The sequence below is a fragment of the Meles meles genome, chromosome 5 (assembly GCF_922984935.1).
Source record: "Meles meles chromosome 5, mMelMel3.1 paternal haplotype, whole genome shotgun sequence".
Taxonomy (NCBI): Eukaryota; Metazoa; Chordata; class Mammalia; order Carnivora; family Mustelidae; genus Meles; species Meles meles.
The window spans coordinates 52,464,190-52,490,242 of record NC_060070.1 but is presented as its reverse complement, the minus strand read 5'-3'; the positions used below and the strand labels follow the sequence as shown (position 1 = coordinate 52,490,242).

Genomic DNA, 26,053 nt, shown 5'->3' with positions numbered 1-26,053 from the left:
ATGCATTCACATTTTAATCCTTCTGATTGACTACTTAAAATATCACAGAGGAGACTAAAAGGTCTAACTGACTTACCAGCTCTACTTCACTGTAGGCAAAAAGTTGTTAGATCTTGTTTCTTTTGCTACATCATGGTCCGGTGTTTGTCCTCAGTGCCATTATCTGAATTTTGTGCAATGGAGGCTTTTCCTGAATTTTTAAAACTCTAACAAAATTTGAACCAATAGCCTTACTTGTTGCACATGCATCTGTTATTCTCTGTTAACGTGTAGAAAACTTTATGATTAAGCTTTTGGCATTCGTGAAAGGTGACTTTTCTGTCTAGCAAACTGAAATTATTTTTCTACCTGATATGGTCAGTCAGGAATTAAATATCAGATTTTTCATAGTAGTATCTGAGGTAACCAATCTGTTTCTTCACCATTAACAAATATGTCATATTTAATATTTCTTAATTCTTTTTTTTTGCATATTTTTGCTTTATCTTAAAACTACTTTACACAGGTTTTATATTGACTTAGAACTTTCCAGATACTGGCATTTATATTCTTTATCAGTTTACACATGATGCATGCATTTTTTCCAGTCTAGTCTTTCACTTAAGGATAGAATACTCACAAGAAGCCAGGGAACATGTATGGAAGGGAGTATGTAGAAGAAACGTGTTGGTGCAGATGGATCTGCAGTATATTTTCTGTACCATTTGTCAGGGTGCAAGATATTGTTGGATAGTTGGGTCATCAGTGGGGAAATGAGTGAATGAATGGCATTGGTCTTTTTTGGAGATGTAATTGTTACAGGTAGAGAAAGTAGAATCCTAAAATTGTGTACTGTGTTTACAATTAGGATGATGACTCATAAATAAGTTTTAATGACATTCTCTCTTGTTTTTTTTTTTTTTTTTCTTGCCAGTAGAAGCTTCTTAGATTAAATCATTCCAGCTTTTGTGGTTATTACTGTCATCATCTTCCAGATGTTCATAAAGGTTCTTTATTAGAAAAAAATGACTGATTGCTCCTTATAAATGCTTTTTTGTCTTTCTTTTTTAGTTTCAAAAAAGAATATATTCTGATGTAAAATATAGGCTAGCTCCTATTGCATTTTTTATTGATACTATTTTTAATTGATTAATACAAAATGCTATAGTTTAGAAAAAATTGCTCTTTGGAAAAACCTTATTTCCACAATTGGAAGTGTTTAAATTGTATTGCTTAGAAACTCGAGCCTTACTTTGGTTTTGTTAAAGGAAAGTTATGTTTGTGCAAGGTGATAGGAAAAGTTGTGGTATGAATACTTTAATAGTCTGATGGAGGGATTTCATGTGTTTTTAGTTCATCTATAGTCAGGTTTTAAATAAAATATATATCTTTTATGTGTTCTCAATACATTTAGTAGTAAATTTATTCAGTTATTATAGCTTTGTTTTTCTTTAATAATCAATGAGAAGTTGGCATCTTTCAAAATCTTGAGGTTATTATTGTGAATGTCAGTTATGTCAGGGTTGTATATATTCAGGAGATAAGAAGTTGAAATGAGACACCGTGAAAATTGTTTTGAAAAATTCTCTAATTGTAGCTTGGTTGAAATTATTAAGTTTGGGGGAAACATAAGCTTGTGGAAAATGTGTGTATGATTTGTGATTTTTCAGATTTGGATAAATTCTATTTATTTTTGTGCTGTTTTGTGCTATAATATACACTATTTTTATTCAATAACAAATTTTTAGGAATTGTTATCTTAGTGTTATATCTACATCATACTTTTAGGATAATCATTAGTGTGGGACTAGAAGGTATAATTCACAAGGACACATTGGATAGGGAGAGAAGATACATGTCTTGAAACCAGATGGCTTACAGCGGTCTGCACTAGGCTTGCTCTAGGAGTCCTGGGAAGCAGTCTTGACTTGACTTGTCCTCTACTTACGGGCCCTGGTGTGGCATGTTTCCTCTTTCACCTTTGTACTTGTCTTGGGGTCAGGAGTGTTTGCCTTTGAGGTATTTAACGCCTTGATGCCTCAAAATACTTTGAGGTATTTATTCTAGTGAGTTAGAAAACTTTCTCTTCAATTTCTTATTTTTTTAACCACAAAACAATTTTTTTATTATGTTATATTATTCACCACACAGTACATCATTAGTTTTTGATGTAACAACTCTTGGACATATTAGTTATGAAACTGAAAAAAAAAATTGACTGCCGAGTAGATATTAACTTAGAATCTTTTGTATGTATGGTAGGCCAAATAATTGTCTCTGCTAAAGATGTCCACATCCTAATCCTTGGAATTTGTGAATATTTTATGTTACATGATGAGATGGGGTGGAGAATTAAGGTTGCTGAACTTGGTATGAGGAGATTAGCCTGGATATCCCCATGGGCCCAATACTCACAAGGGTAAGTGAAAGAGGGAGGCAGGAGAGTCAGTGTTGAAAAATTTGAAGATGCTGGCATTAAAGATGGAGAAAGGGACCATGACCCAATACATACAGGTTGGAAAAGACATGGAAATAGATTCTTCTTGAGAGGCTCCATGAGGAATGGAGGCCTGGGAATACCTTCATTTCGGCCCAGTAAGACCCACTTCAGAATTCTGATGTCTAAAACTGTGACTGAATAAGATTGTATTGCATTAAGCCACTAAGAATGTGGTAGTTTGATATAGCAGTAATAGGAAATAATATATTATGTTTAATATTTTTTAGTGTTTTCACTTCCATTATATCATTATATATGTATGCAACAACTCTGTGAGGTAGGCATGGTTGCCATTTGTTAGATAAGAAAAATGAGGATCAGAGGGATTTGCCCAAGGCCACCAAGCTAATTAGCAGTGGGAACACTAGCACCTAGTATTAGAGTTGAATGTGGCGCTGCTTTCCCTTTTCATTCTCTCTTCTCAAAAAACCTCAAATTTGGTAAAACTGAGCCAGATTCTAGGATATAGGCAGGTATTGCTTGTATAATCCCCCCTGCTATGATCTATATGTTCATCCCTTCCTGTCTGGATTCCTGTAGTAACTTCTTTTCAGATTCCTGACTCCTCTGATCTTCCTCTAACCCATCTTCCTCACCATTGTCAGAGTCTTCCTTAAAAAATGACAGATAGCACAAAATGGGAAATTATCGTATTTATTTATTTATTTATTTATTTTTCTGGTTTTAAAGATTTTATTTATTTATGTGACAGATAGAGATTACAAGTAGGCAGAGAGAGAGGGGGAAGCAGGCTTCCTGCAGAGCAGAGAGCCCGATGCGGGGCTCGATCCCAGAACCCTGGGATCATGATCCGAGCTGAAGGCAGAGGCTTTAACCCACTGAGCCACCCAGGCACCCCAGAAATTATCTTTTTTTTTTTTTTAAATAACCCTTAAAAAATGCCAAAGATCCTTCAGGGGCTCCTCAGAGACTGATAAAAAAAGCAGACATTCTCTTGATGGACATTGAGAATGTATGGAATTGTCAAATCACTATATTGTACACCTGAAATCAATGTGACACTGTCAGCTACACTAGAATTAAAAAAGAAAGAAAAAGAGAGTGAGAGAGAAGCATAAAGAATGGAGGGGGTCATGAAGGAAGGCAGGCTGGCCGGCAGGAATGCACACATGCTTAACCACTCTTCACTGCAGTCAGACAAAATTATTTGTAGTTTCAGGTACTTTCTATTCTCTTTCTGCTACCTGTCAGTCCCTTAGCCCAGGACACCCTTCTTCCATCTGGTTTGTTCTACCTACCCTTGCAAACTGAGCTCTAGGATTAGCTCCTCAAAGAAGCCTTCCCTCCCAACCTGCTTCCATCTTCTCTTCCTTTTACCAATTAAATATCTCTCACATAAATTCACCATAGTGCACATATCACTGTATAGTAGCTACTGACTTTTCTCCTCCACTAAAATCTGTATTTGTGGCTATATGCCATGCTTTACTCAGTTTAGATCCTCAGGGCTCAACATGGTGGCTAGCAGCGGGTTGGGGGTGTCTCATCATAGCCTGGTGAGGGTGGGCTCCCACTTGGCCTTTGCTTATGTGGGTGGGGGAGGTACAGTTTTTTTCTGTGTATTTGGCTCTTTGTTCGGACGTTATCTCTGAAGGCTTTCCATCTTTCTAAGCTGTCTCTTTTCTTTCCTTTTATGTTTATGTTGTTATTTTTGTTCTGTACATCCCCATTGGCACTTCCAGGTTTTTGGCTTTTTTAGCTCCAAATCTGGGATATATGAGGCAAAAGGAAAATGAGAACTTACCACATTGTCCTTCCTTTGTCTTTAGGTCCATAGCTGGTCTGCCTGTCAGTCTTCTTAGGTTTGATTTATAGATAATGCCCAGGATTTTTAGTTGTACTTAATGAGAGTAGTGGAGATCAGTTAAGTTCACTTCCCAGAAGTGGAAACCTGTGAATGTATTTTTAAAAGTCAAATAATATTCCTACTTACAACAACAAAGAGCTAACTCTGCCACACACCAGCTCCTTAGTACCACCCTCAGAGAACAGCACTACCGGACCTTGACTCCGTTCTGCCACCATTTACACCTGTGCTTTCAAATAAAAGGCTTACACTGCTATTTCTCAGAGTCCATGCTTTCCTTATTTATTTATTTGAAGTTTTCATTTCAGTAGACTCCATACCAATGTGGGGCTCAGACTCAAACCTGAGATCAAGTATTGAACTCTGCCCCCTGAGCCAGCCAGGCATCTGGTTATTTTCCTTTTTATCTGTTCACTTTGTATCATGGGAGATAAAAATTTATGTCTTATGTAGCTGCCCTCCTCTACCTACTCTCCAAACATAGGTTTTACCATAAGTTTTAGTTAAATAAATATTATATGTTTATACTACTATAAATAATTTTATTATCATGGAAACCTGTAATACACAGTGATTTCATTTCCTTCTTGTACAACGTTTTTTCTAAAGATAATTTTTCAGAATTACTTTTTTTCCCTATCTGCTTAGTTTTCTATGTACCCATAATTGATTCTTCTTACAATCACTGTGATGGTTGTAAACATCCTCTCAGGGTGGCCAGACAAATTAAACCATTTATCAGTTCCATCCTTTTTCAAAGAGACCCCTCCTGAAGCCCTCCATCTTCCTGCTGTAATCGGGCTCATGCTCCCTGTGTCTGTTACTCAGCGTTACTCCAGGGACTCCTTTTCCTTTCATCACCACCTGGGAATTCCCTCGGATGTTTTCTTGTGTCCTATCTCATAGTCCGTGGATTTCATATATTCCTTTTCTTGGTTTATGACTTCATTTGGTGATGCATATTCTTTATTAGCTAACTTAGAATGGGTTTGTGGGTTATAAACTTGTAAAATATTTGTTTACTTAAAATATTCCAACTTTAAACTTTATTTATGGATTAGGATAGATTTCCAGGTTGGAAGTCATTTTTCCATTTTATTTTAAGACTTTTTTTTTTTTTTACTAATTTCTAGATTCCAGTGTTGTTAATGAGAATTCCAGTGTAATTGTGGTTTTAATTCCTTGAGTGTGATTTAGTCCTCACCTTCCTGTACCCCCAGAAGCATTTAGCATCTCTCTTATTCCCATTGTTTTGTAGCTACAAGATGGTGTACCTGGATGTGGGGCTTTTAAAATTTCTTTTCTTGAATACTTGGTAGGTTCTGGAGTCTGGGATTTCATCCTTTGGTTCTGAATTTTTTGTTTTGTTTATCTTTTATATTTATATCTTCTCTCTTTCCTTTTTCTAGAACACCTCTTAGTCTGATCTCCCAATTTTTTTTTCCTCTTTTCTGGTAACATTATTCTTTTTATTTGTTTTTTTCTGGGATATTTCCTTACCTTTTCTTCTATTTAAGTTTTTTTTATAATTTTTTAAATTTCTTTTCAGTGTACCAGAATTCATTGTTTACGCACCACACCCAGTGCTCCATGCAATACGTGCCCTCCGTAATACCCACCACTAGGCTCACCCAACCTCCCACCCCCCGCCCCTTCAAAACCCTCAGATTGTTTTTCAGAGTCCATAGTCTCTCATGGTTCATCTCCCCCTCCAATTTCCCTCAACTCCCTTCTTCTCTTCATCTCCCCATGTCCTCCGTGTTATTTTTTGTTTTTTTTTTTTTAGTTAAAAGATTTTATTTATTTATTTGACAAACAGAGATCACAAGTAGGCAGAGAGGCAGGCAGAGAGAGAAGAGGAAGCAGGCTCCCTGCTGAGCAGAGAGCCCAACGCGGGCTCTTCCTGAGTGGAAGGCAAAGGCTTTAACCCACTGAGCCACCCAGGTGCCCCCATCTGTGTTATTTCTTATGCTCCACAAATAAGTGAAACCATGTGATAATTGACTGTCTCTGCTTGACTTATTTCACTCAGCATAATCTCTTCCAGTCCCGTCCATGTTGATACAAAGTTGGGTATTCATCCTTTCTGATAGAAACATAATACTCCATAGTGTATATGGACCACATCTTCCTTATTCATTTTATTTAAGTTTTAAGTTCTTTAAGTTCTAAGTTCAACTATTGAACTTTTTACTTCTTCTGAAATATTTTTAGTTTCTATGAGTTCTTACTCTCTTGATTGTTCCTTTATACAGATCCCAGTTCTTGTTTTGTATCAATAAGATATAAAATGTTTATATTTTCTTTGTTCCCTGCTTTGCCTCTGATTTCCCCATTTCAGAGGATCACCATTTTTAATTTTCAAGGTTTTTTGGTGCCTTGAGTGAGTCTGGAAAGATGGGTAAGATGTAAGAAGGCCTCCTGACAAAGAAGGTTGTCGAGGTGTACTGAATGGTATGCAAGCTGCTTGGGAAGAGGTGGGAGGCAGGAGGAAGTCTGGAGAGAGCCCTGGAACTGCCACAGGTTTGGTTTGGGAGGGAGTGGAACTTAGCAGTGAAGGATCCGAACTGATGGAGAAGGGTCAGGCCATGAATGTTCTCGTGTGTTTTGTTAAATACTCGAGTGTCTTAAAATATACCATGTAAAAATGCAGACATAATTTTGTATGTAGAAGCCTGTTCTCTTTTTCCTAGGAAGGTGCTTATAGTTTTTATATGATTTTGAAAGGATATTATGGTCCTTAAAAGTAGCAACATTTGGGAAATCATTCGGACTTGTTGGTACACACTGCTCACATTAATCCTTACTTCTCATCCAAATTCTGCCCAATTTTCAAAAGATGGCTCAAATCTCACTTTACTCTTAAATTCTTTCTTATCAAACTGATCCTGAAGTGGGCTCCTCTTCTAAAATTCTGTAGTGATTATTGTCTGCATTATTCACTTTCTGGTTTGCCACATGCTGTCTTATTTCAGCTTACCCAGCTTGGATAGTTAACTTCTTGAGTATTTTCATCACAGAGATTAATAGCTTAAGTTAGGATCCCCAATTTTTATTTACCAGAAGTGACCCGAGACAAGTAAACTCACCCCAAGTTTCACATCTAAAGATGGAGATAATAAATAGGATTTTGTCCTAGGGCTCTTGGAGATTTTCCATGAGCAAGTGTAAATGAGGTACTTGGCCTAATATTCAGTATCATATAAGTGGCTCATAAATGTTTCTCGTTGTGACTTGTCACCGTGAGGAAGGGCCAAATCTTATCTTCTCCACTAGTGCTAGTACAATGCCGAGCTCATATTGAATGCAAAATAAGATATTTTTTTAATTGAAAATAAGACAATGAAAGTAAATGACAATTTACAGTTCATTTGTGCCCATACCTTTAAATACCATCTTCTGACTTTTGGTCAAATTTGTGTGCATAGAACCTTCCTTAGCAGCAGCTCTTACTGGCACTGTCGTAGCATTCCTGAAGCACTTCTGTGTATCAGGTAGCTGGTATCATCTCGGGATGTCACTGACTATCCATTCACACTCACAGCTTCCCACTGACTGATGAGCTGAGTAGGCATCCTGGACGTTTTTTCTTTCCATGTTAATTATAGAACATTTGAACGTTAACTATTTGAGTGTCGTGGTTTCACCTACCCTTTGCACTAGCCCTTTCTGGTAGAGCTGGGTTGGCTTGCATCTCTCATCTTGCCATTGATTTTTGTAGGATTTTTAGTTGACACATGCCTCTTAGACTGCCATTTTGCTCAGCTCACCAGTGATGTAGCCTTCAGGAAGCATAGCAGTAAATCTGAAAATACAGTTCATGGAATCAAACGTCTTGTTTCACCAGTGTGTACCTTTAGTTGTATTTTAAAGCTCATTCATGCCATAATTATATCAACCAGTAGAACATATTAACTTTTAATTTAATTCTGTTTAGGTAGCAACATTTGTTATCGATTTCTCTGCTGTGAGTTAGGACATCATTTTAGTACCGACATCGGCTTTTGCTCCTGTGCTGACTTTTCCAAAGATCCTATGTGCTGCTGCTTTTGTTTTTGTCCTAAGTGTTCATCAGTTTCTTGCAGTTTGCCTCAAGGATTTTTAAGACTACTCACAGTGTGTTTTGTTTTAGGATAGTCCTGGGGAAATAAAAGTGGAATTGAAGGTAAAAGCTCCATGCTCCATTTCGTCTTTGCGCAGTGCTATATTTAAACTAAAAAAGAAAAAAAAAGAAAGAAAAGAAAAGAAAAATCTGGGCTAGTAATCCTGCAGTTGTACTTTAATTTAATGACCATTTACTGAAACAAGTTGTATCATAAACTCAGACCTTAATAGTTATTTTGGTCACTGTATCAGTGTATAAATCAAGCATTCTTTGGATTTTCAGAGCAGTGTTTGACTTTCAGTGCATATACAGAGGAAGGAAGAATAGGCAGAGCTGAACCCGGTTCAGCTTACTTTCAAGGTATACTCGGCATTCCAAAATCTCCTCCTGAGATCATCAACAGCAGTCTACCTTCATATTATACTTTATAGTTTGTAAAGCACTTTCACCCAGAGTTTATTACTGGTTCTGACAACAACTCTAAGTCATAGTTGTTATTGCTACCTTTAGTTTATAGATGAAAAAATTGAGGGCAGGCAGGTTAAAGGACTCACTGAAAGTACTTAATTAACCAGCCATTGGAAGACCAGGGTCACAAACCCATGTGCATGACTGCAAATTCTTCCCTCATTCTACTATATTTCATTTCCATCTTAACCAAAAAAATTTCCACATACTTTTGTCCCAAATGCAAAAGAAATGACTTAACTTCCATTTATGGGTTAAAAATATTACAGATCAAAGGCCTTACCAATATTTCTCATTTTATGAGACTATTTATAGGTTGCTTGGGTAAGTTACTGCATTTTATTTTGTGCAAAGATTTATGTTTATGGAAAGCATAAAAGGAAAAGAAAGTACTGTTGTGTATGACATTATAGGATCACCTGTTCCTTGTTTTCTTTATTGGCTATAAATAACAAATCTCTTGAAAACGTTATAATCGCATATAGAATCTAGTTTCTAATTGAATATAAACTTTGGTTTTGTTTGTGTCTACATAAAAATAAAAATGTTTTCCTCTCTGCTTTAATAATATTGTGAAGTACATTTTAAATTTTCTAGAAGCTTTATAAATGGGATTTTGAAGCTATAATTTTTTAGTTCAATTTTTCCATTGAGTTCAGAATCTGCTTAGAGTAACCCCCTCCCCTCTCTGCCCATAGTTATCAATAGTTATAAGAGTTGGGAAAACTTAAATCATAGCTATCAGATGTGAGACCTGGAAAAATCAAACATTTCTGAGAACATAAAATTGCCTCTTATTTATAGATGTAATGGTTTTAAAGCAGAACATTTTGAGCATACAAAGATTCACCACTAACCCACTTACTTGTTTTTTCCACTTTTCCAGGGCTAGGTCTCTAAAATGAAACATGTGACTCCTCTCATGTGCTGGGTACTGTCATAGACACTGTATATAGTCTGGTAGATGAATGAGATGAGTCCCTACCAATGGGAACTAACAATCTAGATGGCCATTGAATAAATGAGCAGGTAATGTAAACTGACATAAGAGGTACAAAAAAAGAAATGAACAAGGTACAATGGGAGAAAATAAAAGAGACCTAATGTAGATTGGTGAGAGTTGGAAGTTTTCATGGAGGAAGTAGCTTTAAAATAGAAGGAGTGGGAGTTTAGAGTAAGGGCTTTCAAATCAGTGGCCATCGTGTATTGCTGAGACATAATGTATCTGAGCAATTTCTTGGAGGAAGGCAATGTGCTCAGGTTGAGAGAGTGAAGGACAGAGAACTGCATAATGCATAGAAAAATACAGAGTGCAGTGGATCTGTGGGTTGCCTGCTGTATTAATTTCTGAGGGCTGCTGAAACAAAGTACCACAAACTTGATTGCTTTTAAAACGACAGAAATTTATGCCCTCACCATTCTGGTGGCCACCTCCACAGTAAAGGTGTTGACTTGGCCACACTCCTCCAGAGATGCTAGGGGAGAAGTGTTTCTTCTCTCTTACAGCTTCTGGTGGCTACATCTGTGTCTTCCTCCCACTCCCTTTCCCACTGTGTGTCTAATCTCCCTCTGCCTCTGTCTTCTAAGGATATAGATGAGGGCACTTAGAGACTATGTAAACAACCCAGAACTAGGTCTTCATTTCATGATCCTTATCCTAATGACCTTTGCAGAGACCCTTTTTCTAAGTAAGATGGTGACATTCATAGGTCCCCCAGGACTTGATGTGGATGTCTTCTGGGGACCATTTTTTAGCCTACCACATTTATACAGCATTCATTTTTTCACTCTTACCCTTTGATTTTATTCAAATATCTATCCCTTTTGGAAAAAAAATACAATGCCTATCCCTTTCTCCACACAAGTCATGCATCTACCCCCATAACCCCTGGGTCTAAGGATAATTCGAATCTCATCACCCATGCCAGGGATAGGCTCCTAGGCATTCCAGACCAATGGCACCGGGAGAGGCTTCCTCTGGGCTTCTGGAAAAGTTTTTCCTCATTTTCTGGGAGATTCCCAAAGGCAATTCTCCATCTTTTCCTCTGGCTACAGTCTTGTAAAGGTGTAAAGCTAGAACTCTTACAGTCATCTTGCTGCCATCTGAAGGACAAATATAAAGGAGAATAAAGCCTGGAGAATCACAGTAAATCTGAGCCAGAACGAGGTTAAGTCAACCCAGCAGCCCACTCAGTCTCTGCATTTTCAATCAGAGGAGTCAGTGCATTTCGTACACACACACACACACACACACACATGTATGTATATATATGAATATTTACACACATGTAAATATTCTCAAGAAGATAAGAGCATGTTTTGCAACTGTGACAAAATAAAATGGTGCTTTAAAATAAAACATTTGGGGTACCTGGGTAGCTCAGTGGGTTCAGGTCATGATCTTAGGGTCCTGGGATCAAGCCCCACCCGCATCGGGCTCTCTGCTTAGCAGGGGAGCCTGCTTCCCCCCTTTTTCTCTCTGCCTGCCTCTGCCTACTTGTGATCTCTGTCTATCAAATAAATAAATAAAATCTTTAAAATAAAGTAAAATAAAACATTCAGGGAATACAAAATACTATTCTAAAATTTCAAATATGATAATGAAAACAAATGAAAGTTTGGAAGCTTAGGCAGGAAAATCTTCCAGAAAGTAGAGAAAACAGAAAATATGAGAGCAAAGAAAGAAACTAGACGGCCAATTTGGGGAATCCAACGTATCGAATAATATACAAGTTACCAAAAGAGAGAACTAGAGAAAATAAGAGGAAATTATTGAAAATACAATTTAAGGAATTTCCTAAAAGTGTTTTTAGATTGAAAGCCTACTAAGTACCCTGCACTTGGATAAAAGTAGACTTATATTAAGGCTATCCCTGTGAAATTTCAGAACAGTGGGATAAAGAAAAGATTTTATATGCTTCCAGAGAGAAGAAGGAAAAAAAGTACAGTTCACAAGGAAAATATCAGGAGTACAGGTATTTCAGATTTTTAAAAAGCCAAACAGTGGAAGAATTGAAGACGATGGAACCTTCCCAAATGTTTTTCAGGAAATTTATTTACAACTCAGAATTTAGTACCTAATTAACTATTAATCAAGTGTAAAGTTAAGTGAAGATACTTTTAGGTATATTAGGTCTCAAAATATACACCACCCCTGTACCCTCTCTCAGGACAGTACTAGATTATATTCTCCAACCAAATGAGCTAGCAAACCAAGAAAGAGGATATGAGATACCGGGAACAGAAGAAAAACATATGAGAGATGATGCTGGAAGGAAATTTCAGGATACCTGCTCTTCACTAATTCTGGAGAGCAACCATTCTATATTGGAGGAGGTTAGAAGATTCTAGGAGAGATGCTTAAGGGACATGAAGCGAATAGAATACAGAATATGTATGGACATCTTCAGAGAAGATTAAGACACCTGATGATGAGTTTGGAGGTGAATTTTTATTAAGTGCTTAAAAAAATTAAGCCAGTGTATAAAATAACAATTATTAGTTACCAAAAAAAGTGTGTGGGAAAGGAACAAATATATAGTAATCTATATGGCTTGGCTCTGCATAGTATTTATGTAGTTATGATAATATAAACACTGAGTAATGATCTACCCAAAATTAGGGGTGGGAAGTTATGTGTGTGTGTGAGAGAGACAGAGAGTGAGCATGAAAGTAAGAAAGCAGATGAGTACAGGGCAAAGACAGATGTCAAATCAAAATTTCCATAGTGGAAAAATCAATATATATTTTTAAAAGTGCATTATTTAGAATAATTCAGGTAAATACCCAAAGAAAGAATCTATTAGAAACTTCAAATAGAAATGATGCTGGAGGGGTGCCTGGGTGGCTCAGTGGGTTAAAGCCTCTGCCTTCCACTTGGGTCATGATCCCATGGTCCTGGAATCGAGCCCCACATCTGGCTCTCTGCTCAGCAGGGAGCATGCATTCTCCTCTCTCTCTGCCTGCCTCTCTGTCTACTTCTGATCTCTCTCTTTACCTATCAAATAAATAAATAAAATCTCAAAAAAGAAAAAAAAAGAAATGATGTTGGAAGGGAGTAGGGTACCACCAACTTAAGGATAAATGTCAGCCATGAAGCTGACAGTATGTGTCTGAAAGACTTTAATAAAAATAAAAACTGGAAAAAATATGTTAGAAGGAGAAGCCATAAGATTTAGGTATGGCTGGTGATTCATAGACCTGTACCCCTGGGGATAAAAATACATTATATGTTTATTAAAAAAAAACAAAAAGAAAGGAGGAATACCCAACTTTTGTAGCAACATGGACAGGACTGGAAGTGATTATGCTGAGTGAAATAAGTCAAGCAGAGAGAGTCAAGTATCATATGGTTCACTTATTTGTGGAGCATAACAAATGACATGGAGGACATTGGGAGATGGAGAGGAGAAGGAAGTTGAGGGAAATTGGAAGGGGAGGCGAACCATAAGAGACTATGGACTCTGAAAAACAACCTGAGGGTTTTGAAGGGGCAGGGGTGGGAGGTTGGGGGAACCAGGTGGTGGGTAATAGGGAGGGCGCGTATTGCATGGAGCACTGGGTGTTGTGCAAAAACAATGAATATACTGTTACGCTGAAAAAAAAATTAATTAAAAAAAAGGAAAATAAAAGATTTAGGTATGGATTCAGTGTGAGGGATGAGGGGAAAGTAGACATTTAATAGTGTTCTAGGTTTCTGGTCATTAACAACTAACCAGGTGAATTAGAAGTGCCATTTACAGATTCAGGGAAGACTGGATGGGGGACAGACTGAAGGAAAGGTGGGGGAGAGGTATACATTTCATGTATATGGAGCTTTATGATGATTGCAAGATGATTATAAGATGGAAATGCAAAGCAAGGCAGTTGGTTTTATCAGTCTGAATCTCAAAGGAGAGAACCAGCCTGCAGATAAGTTTAGCCCTTATCAGCATATAGAGGTTTATTAAAAACTACACGAAAGCAAGTCACAGGAAGACAGGAGGACTCAGGACTGAGGCCCAGAGAGAATCCACATAGGCTGAAGCAGAGCACATAAAGAATTAGAAGACTGAGAGGTAGGAGAAAAATTAGAAAGTACTGTCATGAGAGTGAAGATGGTATTTCAAAAAGAAGGGAACTGTCAATCTTGCTGTGTGTTACTCATGGTCTAATAAGGGGAAAACTGAAAAGTGTCCCAAGTCATAAGCTTTTCATACTGTCAGTATGTGACTGCGGTACAAGATAATTTGGTACTATTGCCATAAATTTGCTGAAGATACTCTCAAATCTTAATGTGCCTGGTGGTCAATAGTACTGCTTAACCATGAAAAGCTTGGTTTTTTGAGATAATGCTGTGCAACAATATAGATAACCTAAAATAATAATTTAAAGTTGTATCTTCTTTTAAAATATTTTATTAACGTGTTTGTCTATAATTTTGGGTGGCTTTACTTAAGGCAGATGAGTCTTTCAATTGCTCTTTCCCTAGTGAGTATGGAAGGATGTACTTCATTTTTACCACAATTGTCTTTTTTTTTTTTAAGATTTTATTTACTTATTTGACAAAGGGAGAGAGATCACAAGTAGGCAAAGCAGCAGGCAAAGAAAAAGGGGGAAGCAGGCTCCCTGCTGAGCAGAGAGCCCTGATGCTGGGCTCAATCCCAGGACCCTGAGATCATGACCTGAGCTGAAGGCAGAGGTTTAACCCACTGAGCTACCCAAGTGCCCTTACAGGGAAACCTCATTTGTCAAGTTGAACAAGTATAAAAATTTATACTGACGATGATTTTATACATTTTTCTACCGTAAATCAATATACAGGTTTTAATTATTGGTAGTTATGTAAATTAGTTAAAAAAAAAAAACTAAGAAAAATTCTTGTAGCTCCTTGAGATTTCTTAAAACAGCTATTTTGAGGGGCACCTGGGTGGCTCAGTGGGTTAAAGCCTCTGCCTTCAGCTCAGGTCATGATCCCAGGTCCTGGGATCGAGCCCCACATCGGGCTCTCTGCTCAGCGGGAAGCCTGTTTCCTCCTCTCTCTCTCTGCCTGCCTCTCTGCCTACTTGTGATCTCTGTCAAATAAATAAATAAAATCTAAAAAAAAAAAAAAACCAAACAGCTATTTTGAATTCTTTATCAGGTAAGTTATTGATCTTCATTTCTTTGTGGTTGATTCCTGGAAAATTATTGTGTTCTTCTGGTATTGTCATATTTTTGTTGATTTTTTATATGTTCCTTGAAGTCTTGCATTGCTGACTTCACAGTTGAGGAAGAAGTCACCCTCTGTAGTCCTCACTAACTAGCTGAGAGAAATGCCTTGCCAGCCCTGCTAGAGATTCTGAGGCTTTCCCAGGCTTTTCTTATAGATATACCTGCTGAATACTTTTTGCTACCTTGTGTGACAGAATTCTTAGAGGTCATGTGTCTTCCCTCAATCCTCTAATAAAGCTATTTCTCAGTACCATAAAGCCAGACCTTCATTTTGCTTGCCCTAGAACGGTGGCCATCCTCAAGACTGTGGTGCTCTTCCAGGCCCACAGATTTGGTCTAGGTACATGAACACACTCACCAGCCCTCTTTGAAACTCTTGCTGCTGCTAGGAGTGCCAGTGAACCCTTTGGGATATGCATTCTAGATGTCCCCTGTGACTCACTGGGGGGCTTCCTGATAGTGTCTGTCACATGTTTGGTAGAATCTGCTTCCATCTAGTACACCCACCATGCTGTCCTTTTCTTAACCCCTCACTGCTTCCACGTCATAAAGTTCAGTACTCAGTATTCTGGATAGGGCAAAAGAGAAATGAAACTCCTAGACAATGTTTTGCCCTGATGGAGAAGCTGTGTATTATTGACACACTCTTACTTTTCTCCATGGAAGAAATCATGGATTGAAAAAGTTTCTCTTAGCACTGAGCTATGCTGGTTTAGGAAATGAGTGATGTGGATAAAATGAACCATTACCGGTTTCCATGCCTCCATCTTGTATTTTTTTTTTTGCTTCTACCAATGTGCTGAAACTTCCCTAGTGAATCCCTGGATTTCCAGAAAGTCTTCCTTGTCCGTAGGTGGTTGTCTCAATCAGTGTTTTTTTCAGCAGACAGGCTGGCTGGCAGTCAGGAAGTTATGCTGTAAGACATCTCTGGCACCACACAACTTAGTTCAGCACTGGCTCTCAGCACTTTCTGGGTGCTTCACATTCAGGATATTTAATGTCATTGTGACCCAATTTCCTTATGTCTTTTACACTCCTTTCTAAGGGGGATTGCTTGAAGTTGTGCTCTGGCAAATTCAAAAGGTGAGCCAAGAAATAATAAGCAAACAGTGGACCCAACCTGAGACACGGGTGGGGGATCTGAAGTGGGAGGTGTGAGGTCCGGGGGTGCTCTTCTCACTCCCTGATGTAAAGAGACAACTGTCTTTTTATTGTTCATAATTTGCCCCTTTCTGGGGTTTCCATCCCTCAGTTCTCTGTCAAAATGCTATTTTCATTCCCCCTTACTTCTATATTTTAATTCTTTAGATCTGCCCTTTAATTCAGAAACTTTTAGAAATGGACAGTAGAAGAATATGGCATTGAGATGGATAGAGGGAAGTCTTTTTTTTTTTTTTTTTAAGATTTACTTACTTATTTTAGAGAAAGAGAGAGTGCACAAGTGGGAGGGCCTGAGGAAAGGGAGAGAGAAACCCCAGCAGACTCCACAGTGAGCCCAATGCAGGGCTTGATCCTAGGACCTTGAGATCATGACCTGAGCCAAAACCAAAAGTTGGACACTTAACTGACTGTACTACCCTGGCACCCCTCATAGAGTGAAGGCTTAACACTTTCAAACAAACACTATTTCATCCTAATGAAGAGACGCCTGTGACTGTTTTGAGATGACATAATAGCTATTTGAAATTATTTGGGGTGTCTGGGTTTCAGAATTTTAAGTAGCAGTAACCCAGTAGGGATGTTGCCTGGAAAATAATAGGGATTCTTTGGAGGTTGCAAGGAATGGAGACTCCTTTAGATCAGCTTAAGAGAAAGGTTGTCTTGAGAACCAATTCAGACGGACTTGGCAAGCTGACCATATATGGCTGTTAATCCACTGATCAGCTTCTCTAGCTTCCTTGTTTGGCTTACTGTTTGTCTATCTCTGTCATGACCTTTCAATCCCCTCATGCTAACAACTAAGTTAGAGGCCTAGCATAGTCTCTAGTATATCATAGTCTAATGAATTAAATAATTCTAATTCTAGTATAGTCTTATTGGATTCAATTAGTGAACTAATGAGTGAGTAGCTAATTTTGCTTCTGTTAAAAGTGCATGTTAAGATCATCATGCCAGAATGATGCCAAACATGTTCAAATAAGCCTCATATATGAAGATTAGTATTTTTACATAAAATTTACTTTTAAAATAACATAAATCTTGGTGAAATTAATCTGATAGTGAAATGCATGTATTGAAATTGTATCATATGATAATTCCGGATTGCTTTTATAAAGCTAAACAGACATTTCCTTCCCTTTACTTTGCTTTTTTTCAAATGCCTATGATCTGTCCACATCAGTGTAGCTAGACTTCCCAAATATTGTGTGCTACTCTCTCTCCTACAGCACATGAATGCTTACTCCTATATACATTAAAACCTTACTACCTGAAACATGGTGCAGGGACAGGCCATGTTGACATCATATGGGAGCTTGTTAGAAATGCAAAATCTCAGACCCTATCCCAGTTCTACAGAGTCTGATGTTGTGTTTTAACAAGATCCCCAGGTAATTCAGATACATGTTAAAATTTGAGGAATACTGCATTGAAAGACAAATTTTGATTCTGACTCCCCACTTATTATGGCCTCCATTTATTGAGTTCTTGCTGAGTGCTTTGCCTAGATCAGTTCACTTTATCCTTATACCAACCCCAAAAGCACTTATCATCCTTCTTTTAAAGACAGAGAAATTGACAGATAAAGAGATGACATCATTTTTCCATGAGCATAGCTAGGCAGACCCTGGATCTAACCCAGGCAGCTCTACTCAAGAGACTCCTCTCTCAAAGCCATGGTGTCCTTACCACCAGCTCCTTGGGAGCCCAACACTTTGTGTTCCACTGGTGTGGGTATCTGTCTTTTAAGCTCAGAGAATCTCTTTCTTCCCCAAACCCCAAGTGCAGAAACCTCTTGAGAAGAATGGTCCCCTTCTCTCTGCCCTGGTTACTGGAAGGTTTAGGGCCACAGGCATGGACTGTGTGCCTTTTGCTTTGTCAGCGCTGAGGAGGCATGGGCCACTGGGGAAGACTCAGAATGCGGGGGGAGAGAGAGAGGGACATGATGAATGCAGTCTGGAGTCTGAGATTTCGAATTCCCTCGGGAAGTAAAAGTTAAACTGTCAATTAGGATTAAGGGAAAGATGAGAGAGGAGGAGAGACACCATAAACAATGAAAATAGATGAATCTTTAGTATCAGCTTAGGACATCATGTGAGTTTAGATATAAGGAAATGACCTCCATCTCAGAAAAAAGTATTTTCTTCTTTTACTTGGGTTTTAATTTATTTTTTCATTTACTTGTTTTATTTATTATTTTTTAAAGGTTTATTTATTTATTTGACAGATAGAGATCACAAGTAGGCAGAGAGGCAGGCAGAGTGAGAGAGAGAGGAGGAAGCAGGCTCCCCACAGAGCAGAGAGCCCGATGCGGGGCTAGATCTCAGAACCCTGAGATCATGACCTGAGCCGAGGGCAGAGGCTTTAACCCACTGAGCCACACATGTGCCCCTTTATTTATTTGTTTTTAAAGCAGCTTTATTGTGTGATAAAATATACTGTACGTGTATACAATACACAATTTGATCAATTTTCATCTTAGTTTTGTCTCAAAGATTTTTCATGGGAGGCAAACACCCTTGTACTACAGAATGCAAAGATGAAACTGTGTGGGAGAATTTATACCACTATGATTAAGATTTTGGCCAAATGATACTGATCTTTTTAAAATTAAAGTATAACTGGCACATAATAATTTATTAGTTTCAGGTGTACAATATAGTAATTTGATACTGTTGGAAGGTGGGGATTTTCCCCCAAACTAAGAAGGCACTTTAAGACGGAAAAAAGCAGCAACTCCATACAGTGTACTTTAATTCATGGTAGCTTACTGACAGGGAAGATCGGACAGAGCATGACCTGGCCAGCCGCACAGCTGTTCTCCGCAAAGTCCAAAACGTTATTGTACAGACTTGATAGAGCGAGGGGTTGTGCATAAGGGCACTGTAGTGAGATCAAAGCATTCACATGCACTTCAGAGGTCTGTGTGCACCTGACAGCTAACATTGAATACAGCTGGTGGTGCTCTCTTACATCAGGAGGAGGAAAGATTATGTTGTCTCTAAGATTCTTGGGAGGCCAAATCAAGCCTCCCCCTGTGTTCTGGTCTTGGCAGGCATTTCTAAGGCATGTGTATTAATCTCCAAAGGGCCGGAACATGTAGCCCCAAGAGGGGTCATCAAGTGGTCATGAACAAGATGAAGGCCAGCTATGGAGTTGGTATAATCAGCATTCCTACAGTTACTTACATTCATTACAAAACGATCACCATAAGTCTTGTCATCATCTGTTACCATATATAGTTTTCACAGTACCACATCACCGTATCTTAATTAATTTTAAAACCAGAGGATTACACCTTCTAATCCTTTTACCAATATCATCCATTCCCTCCATCTTTATCCCTTCTGGCAACAATTAGTTTGTTCTTCTTGTCTGAGTGTGATTCTGTTTTGGTTTGTCTCTTTGTTTTGCATTATAGATTCTACATCAGTGCAAGTGAAAGCATACAGTATTTGTCTTTCTCTGTCTGACTCATTTCACTTTTCATGATATCCTTAGGTCTACCATGTTGGAAATGACAAGATTTCATTCTTTTTTAAGGCTGAGTAATATTCCATATATTTGCCACATTTTTTTCATCTATCAGTGGAAACTTAGGTTGCTTCCATATCTTGGCTATTGTAAATAATGCTGCAGTAAACACAGTGGTGCATGTATCTTTCAACATTATTATTTTTGTTTTCTTCGAATAAATACCCAGGAGTGGTATTGCTGGATTATGTGGTAGCTCTATTTATAATTTTTTAAGGAAACCTCATAATGTTTTCCAGAATGGTTGCATCAATTTACATTCCTACCAGTTGTGCAAGAATATTGCCTTTTCTCCATATCCTTGCCAACATTTTTACTTCTTTTTTTTTTTTTTTGATAACATTATTCTGACAAGTTTGAGGAGATATCTCATTGTGCTTTTGATTTGCATTTTACCAATGATTAGTGCTGTTGAGCATCTGTTTATATGCCTTTTGGCCACGTGTATACCATATTGTTAAATTGACCCCTTGTCACTATATAATATAGCCTGATTTGTCCTTTGTTACAGTTTTTGTTTTAAAGTACCATTTTGGGGGCGCCTGGGTGGCTCAGTGGGTTAAGCCTCTGCCTTCGGCTCAGGTCATGACCTCAGGGTCCTGGGATCGAGCCCCACATCGGGCTCTCTGCTCAGCAGGGAGCCTGCTTCCCCTTCTCTCTCTCTACTTGCCTCTCTATCTACTTGTGATCTCTCTATATATATCAAATAAATAAAATCTTTAAAAAAAAATAAAGTACCATTTTGTTTTATATAAGTATTGCTACCCCAGATTTCTTTTGGCTTCTTTCTTTTGGCATGGAATATCTGTTTTCATCTTTTTACTTTCAGTCTCTATCTTTAGATCTGAAGTGAGTTTCTTATAGGCAGTATATAAATGGGTCTTGTCTTTTAATTCATTCAGCCAACCTATATTTTGACTAGAGAATTTGGTCAGTGTACATTAAAATAATTATTGAGAGGTGTGTCCTTTGCCATTTTGTTAATTGTTTTCTGGTTGTTTTGTTCTCTACTCCTTTCTTCTTCTCTTGCTCTCTTCCCTGTGGTTTGGTGCCTTTCTTTGATGTTATATTTGGATTCCTTTGCTTTGTTTTTGTGTACCTATTACAGGTTTCTGTTTGTGGTTACTATGAACTTTATATATATATATATTATATATATTTATATATATAATATACATATATATGAGTATATATTCATATATAACTGAATATAGTTATATATATAACTATATTCACTTAAGCATGAATGCATTTTAAAAGCACTTTCCCCACACACCTCCTTTAGTTTTATGTTTTGATATCATATTTTACATCTTCTTACTTTGTGTACCCCTTAACCAATTATTGTAGTTATAGTTGATATTACTACTTTTGTCTTCTACCTTTGTATTAGTTTTATAAGTGGTCGATCCATTACCTTTATTATATAACTGCCTTTACCAGTGAAATTTTTTCTTTGATGTATTTTCTTTTTTCTACTTATGGCCCTTTTATACTTAAAAAAGTTCTTTTAACATTTACTAGGCCAGTTTACTGGTGATGAACTCCTTTAGCCTTTGCTTGCCTGAGAAACTGTATCTCTCCTTAAATACTGAATTATAACCTTTGATAAGTAGAGTATTCTTGTCTGTAAGGTTTTTCCGTTAGCATTTTGTATATATCACGCCACTCACTTTTGGCCTGCAACATTTCTGCTGAAAAATCAACTGAAGCCTATAGGGGTTCCCTGTAGGAACTTAAAAAAACTAGTTGTTTTTCTCTCTCTTGCTTATTTAAGATTCTCTTTTTATCTTTAACTTTTAACATTTAATTATAATACGTCTTGGTATGGAACTTTTCTGGTTCCTTTTGTTTGGGATTCTCTAGCCTTCCTGGACATGGATGTCTATTTCCTTTTCCAGGCTAGGGAAGTTTTCAGCCATCATTTGTTCAAATAAATTTCGTGCCTCTTTCTCCCTCTCTTCTCTTTCTGCGACCCCTATAATGTGAATATTAGTACACTTGATATGTCTAGAGGTCTTCATTATTTAAAATTCTATTCTCATTATTTAAAATTCTTTTTTCTTTTTGTTTTTATGATTAGTTTCTTTCCACTACATTGTCTTCCAGGTTGCCAATCCATTCTTCTGCATCCTCTAATCTGCTGTTGATTCATTTTGGCATATTTTTCATTTCATTTATTGTATTCTTCGGCTCTGATTTTTTTTCTTGTATTTTCTGTCTTTTTGTTGAAATTTTCTCTGTCTTCATTTATCCTCTCCCAAGTTTTCTAAGCATCTTTATGACTGTTACTCTGAACTCTTGGTCAGTTAGATTGCTTATTTCCATTTCTTTAAGGTTTTTTTCTGAGGCTTTGTCTTGCTCATTTGGAATATATTCCTCTGTATCAGAGGAATATATTTTGGCTGCCTCTGTGTTTTTTTCTGTGATTTAAGCCAATCAACCACCCTTCCTTCTTAAACATGTAGCTGTGTGTAGGTGATAGCCTCTGGAGCCCCAAAGCACAATACCCCCTGGTCACCACAGCCATGTGCTTAAGGATTGTCCTCTGTGTGAGCTGTTGTGTGGTGGTCAGTGGGGCTCTTTCCTCAGCTCGATTCTCTGGGACGCTATGGCTGCTATTGTCATTGTGGTGGTGGACAGGGCTTTCTCTGCTGCTTGGCTGCACAGGGTGCCATGGTTACCCCAGCAGCTGTGACAGTGGTCAGAGCTCTCCCTGCTCCCTGGCTGGCTAGGATTATGGCTTTGGATGAGCCTCTCAGTGGGGACATGCCTGCCAGTACTAGCAGATTAGAATGAGAGTTTTTCCAGCTTCAGCATTAGCACTGTAGAATGTTTTTGTGAAACTGGCACCCAACAGTGCCTTTGTTACCAAATAGTGTCTTCAGCAGGTCCCTACCTCTCCCACAGATGCCCCAGGATTATTTAGTAGGTCTCCTTTACCTATGTTCTGGGTGCTTTTTCAGCTGGTGGTTTATTACTTGTTCCCAGGGTGAATGAAACCTTATGCAAACCCTTTAATGCAAAGTTCTCCATCCCTTAAAGCTCTGTGATTTTCCTGAATGTAATCCCTATTAGTTTTCAAAACCTGACATTTTGGGGCTTTGTCTTTCCTATGCAGGATCTAAGATTTGGAGTGTGCTATGGAGTCCCAGGCCCTTCCTCCTCAAGGGGAAGTTCTATTTTTTGAGAACCAATTATGAATGGACAACCTTTGGCAGGGTTTTTGTTTTTTGGTGAGACCTTGTCTCTGAAACTCCTATCTATCTCAATGATAACCTTTTATCCTTTGTTGTGGAGACTGTTCATCCAATTTTCAGGGCTTTTCCTGAGGAAATTACTCCATATGTACATGTATATTTTTCATGTATGCAGGATGAGTTGAGCTTAGGATCCTCTTATTACTACAATTTATTTATTTGTTTATTTAATACATAATGTATTATTTGCTTCAGGGGTACAGGTCTGTGAATCATCAGTCTTACACAATTCACAGCCCTCACCATAGCACATACCCTCCCCAATGTCCATCACTCAGCCACCCTATTCCCCCACCCCCGACCCACCACAGCGTCCTCCCCAGCAGCCCTCAGTTTGTGTCCTGAGATTAAGAGTCTCTTATGGTGTGTCTCCCAATCCCATCTTGCTTCATTTTTTTCCCTCCCTTCCCCCCACGACCCCCAGCTCTGCCTCTCAAATTCCTCATATCAGAGAGATCATATAATTGTCTTTCTCTGATTGACTTATTTCACTTATATATATGTACCACATATTCTTTACCCATTCATCTGTTGTTGGACATCTAGGTTCTTTCCATAATTTGGCTGTTGGACATTGCTGCTATAAACATTCAGGAGAATGTGCCCTTTCGGATCAATACATTTTTATCTTTGGGGTAAGTAGCCAGGAGTGCAATTGCTGGGTTGTAGGGTAGCTCTATTTTCAACTTTTTGAGGAACCTCTGTACTGTTTTCCAGAGTGGCTGTATCAGCTTGCATTCCTACAAACAGTATAGGAGGGTTTTCCTTTCTCCGCATCCTGGCCAACACCTGTCATTTCCTGACTTGTTAATTCTGGTGCGAGATGGTATCTCACTGTGGTTTTGATTTGTATTTCCCTGATGCCGAGTGATAGTGAGCACTTTTTCATATGTCTGTTGGCCGTTTGGATGTCTTCTTTGCAGAAGTGTCTGTGCTACTACTACCATCTGAAAACCAGTTCCTTGTTTTGTTTTGATAAAGGAAGAGGTCTAAAGGAGAGAAGTCACAGGCTGCTTTCAAGGGGAAAGGAAAGCATGCCACTGAGGTTTGAATAAAGAAAGATTGGGGCAACTTCTCTAATTTTACTATTTTAGGGGCACCTGGGTAACTCAGTGGATTAAGCCTCTGCCTTCAGCTCAGTTCATCTTCTTGGGGTCCTATGATCGAGCCTTGCATTGGGCTCTCTGCTCAACTGGGAGCCTGCTTTCCCCTCTCTCTGTCTGCCTCTCCACCTACTTGTGATCTCTCTGTCAAATAAATGAATGGAATCTTAAAACAAAAAAACTAGAAAGCTACATACCAAAATATTATAGATTAGATTTAAAAAAGATTTTTTTTTACTGTTTTAGATTCTTTATTATTGTCTAGAAACAAAATGGTTGTTCTATGTAGCTATGGTTGAATGGACGTATTGATCATTGCTCATATATGCTCTTCCCAGAAAAGTAACAAATTGAATATGAGTTTTGAATAAATAACTTCGTGAGGATATGTAAAGTTGCTTACTATTTTTAATTAAAGGCCTAGAAACTTCATATTTATAGCAGTCTGTGGCTGAGTAAGTATAGCACATCTAATGCTATATTAAGCTACAATTTAGGTTGAGTTAATACGCCTTAGGGGATTTACATGAAATTCAGAAGGGGTCATTAAATTGTTTTGTAAATCTGTCCCCCCACCACTTGTGTTGTAGACAATTACACCTTTGTTTAGCCTTCTGGTATGCATTTGTCTGGAAAACAGAAAAAATGAGCTTTTCTATAGATTCCCATGATCACTGTCTCAAAAATGGGGGCTTTTTCTTCTCCTGACTTACTAGCAGTCACAAAACACAATGAATATAGGCTTATCTAAGGGGAGGAATTCAGTTGTATGAACTGGGGTGTAGGTGAGCACATATATGGTAATATATGCTTAGTCTGTGACAGGTGTATACATAAGGGCATAAAAGGGACAAATGGCAAAATAATTTTTAAAAACATACCTTCATTATAAGTAGCTTGTTTTGTTTTTGAGATGTGTTCATTTTCATTCCAAATCTTAGTAAAAACCATGAAGAATCTGATGAAGCCCTTCTCTCTACATGACTATAATAGCTTCAGATGCTAAGGAATATAGGAAATATAACAATAATATATATTCAATTTTTGGCCCTGTAAGTAATTGAAACCAGAATAAGCTTAGAAAGGTCTCTTAATTTCCTTCACTGGGAGTTTTACCTTGTACTGTGGAAGCCAGTTATTCTGAAATATGAGATCAATTTTTGTCCAAAGTAAAAGGTTCTTTTATTTTAGCCATTTTCATGAATATTTCTGTTATTTTATGATAAGCACTTTTTCTTGAGATTCATCAGATTGAACAAAATACTAGGAAGTAAACGTTACCAGTCTAATCTTTTTATTGCTTCTGAATACATTCAAATAATAAAATCAGAATACTTAAACACTGACACATGCTACATTTAAACCAAGATTTATATGTAGTTAGTTGCAAATACATGTTTACCAATGTTTACTTGTCTTCAGTCCTCTTCCAGGAGATAAATTCCCTAGAAAACAGTACTGAAACTTCCCTTTATAGCAAACTAATCTTAAATAATTAAGAAAAATCAAGTTGGACAGAGTTAAAGAGAAATTCAGTGTAGAATTTCTCTTCAAATAAAATCTACTAAGGGACATGAAATTAGCAGTAGTCCTTAGCCTATGTTTTTTGTTTTTGTTTTCCAAATACTGGTGCTTGATTCCTCTGCCAGACCTACTGAAATGGAATCTTTGGGTGTCTGATGGTTTTGTAAGTTTCATAGGTGATTCCAGTGCTTAATATGGTGAACCACTGAGGTGCGGGGGTGAGGAGCAATATATTTCAAAACACACACACACACACCTCTCTTAGTGACTGAAACAACAAAATATCTATTTTTTTAGATGATTTAATGTGAGTCCTGAGGTTTTCAAGTACAGGAGTGGGGACTGATCTTTCAGTGTGATGCTTATGTCTGGTTTAAACTGTTACTTCAAAGGAAAAGCTGT

The 26,053-nt window shown here is 37.8% G+C and overlaps 1 protein-coding gene across 1 annotated transcript in view; it reads left to right on the top strand.

Annotated features, from left to right (window-relative positions):
• Positions 1 to 26,053, top strand: part of MEI4 (meiotic double-stranded break formation protein 4) — a 209,920-nt gene that overhangs the window by 30,450 nt on the left and 153,417 nt on the right. The gene's annotated exons all lie outside the window — the stretch shown is intronic.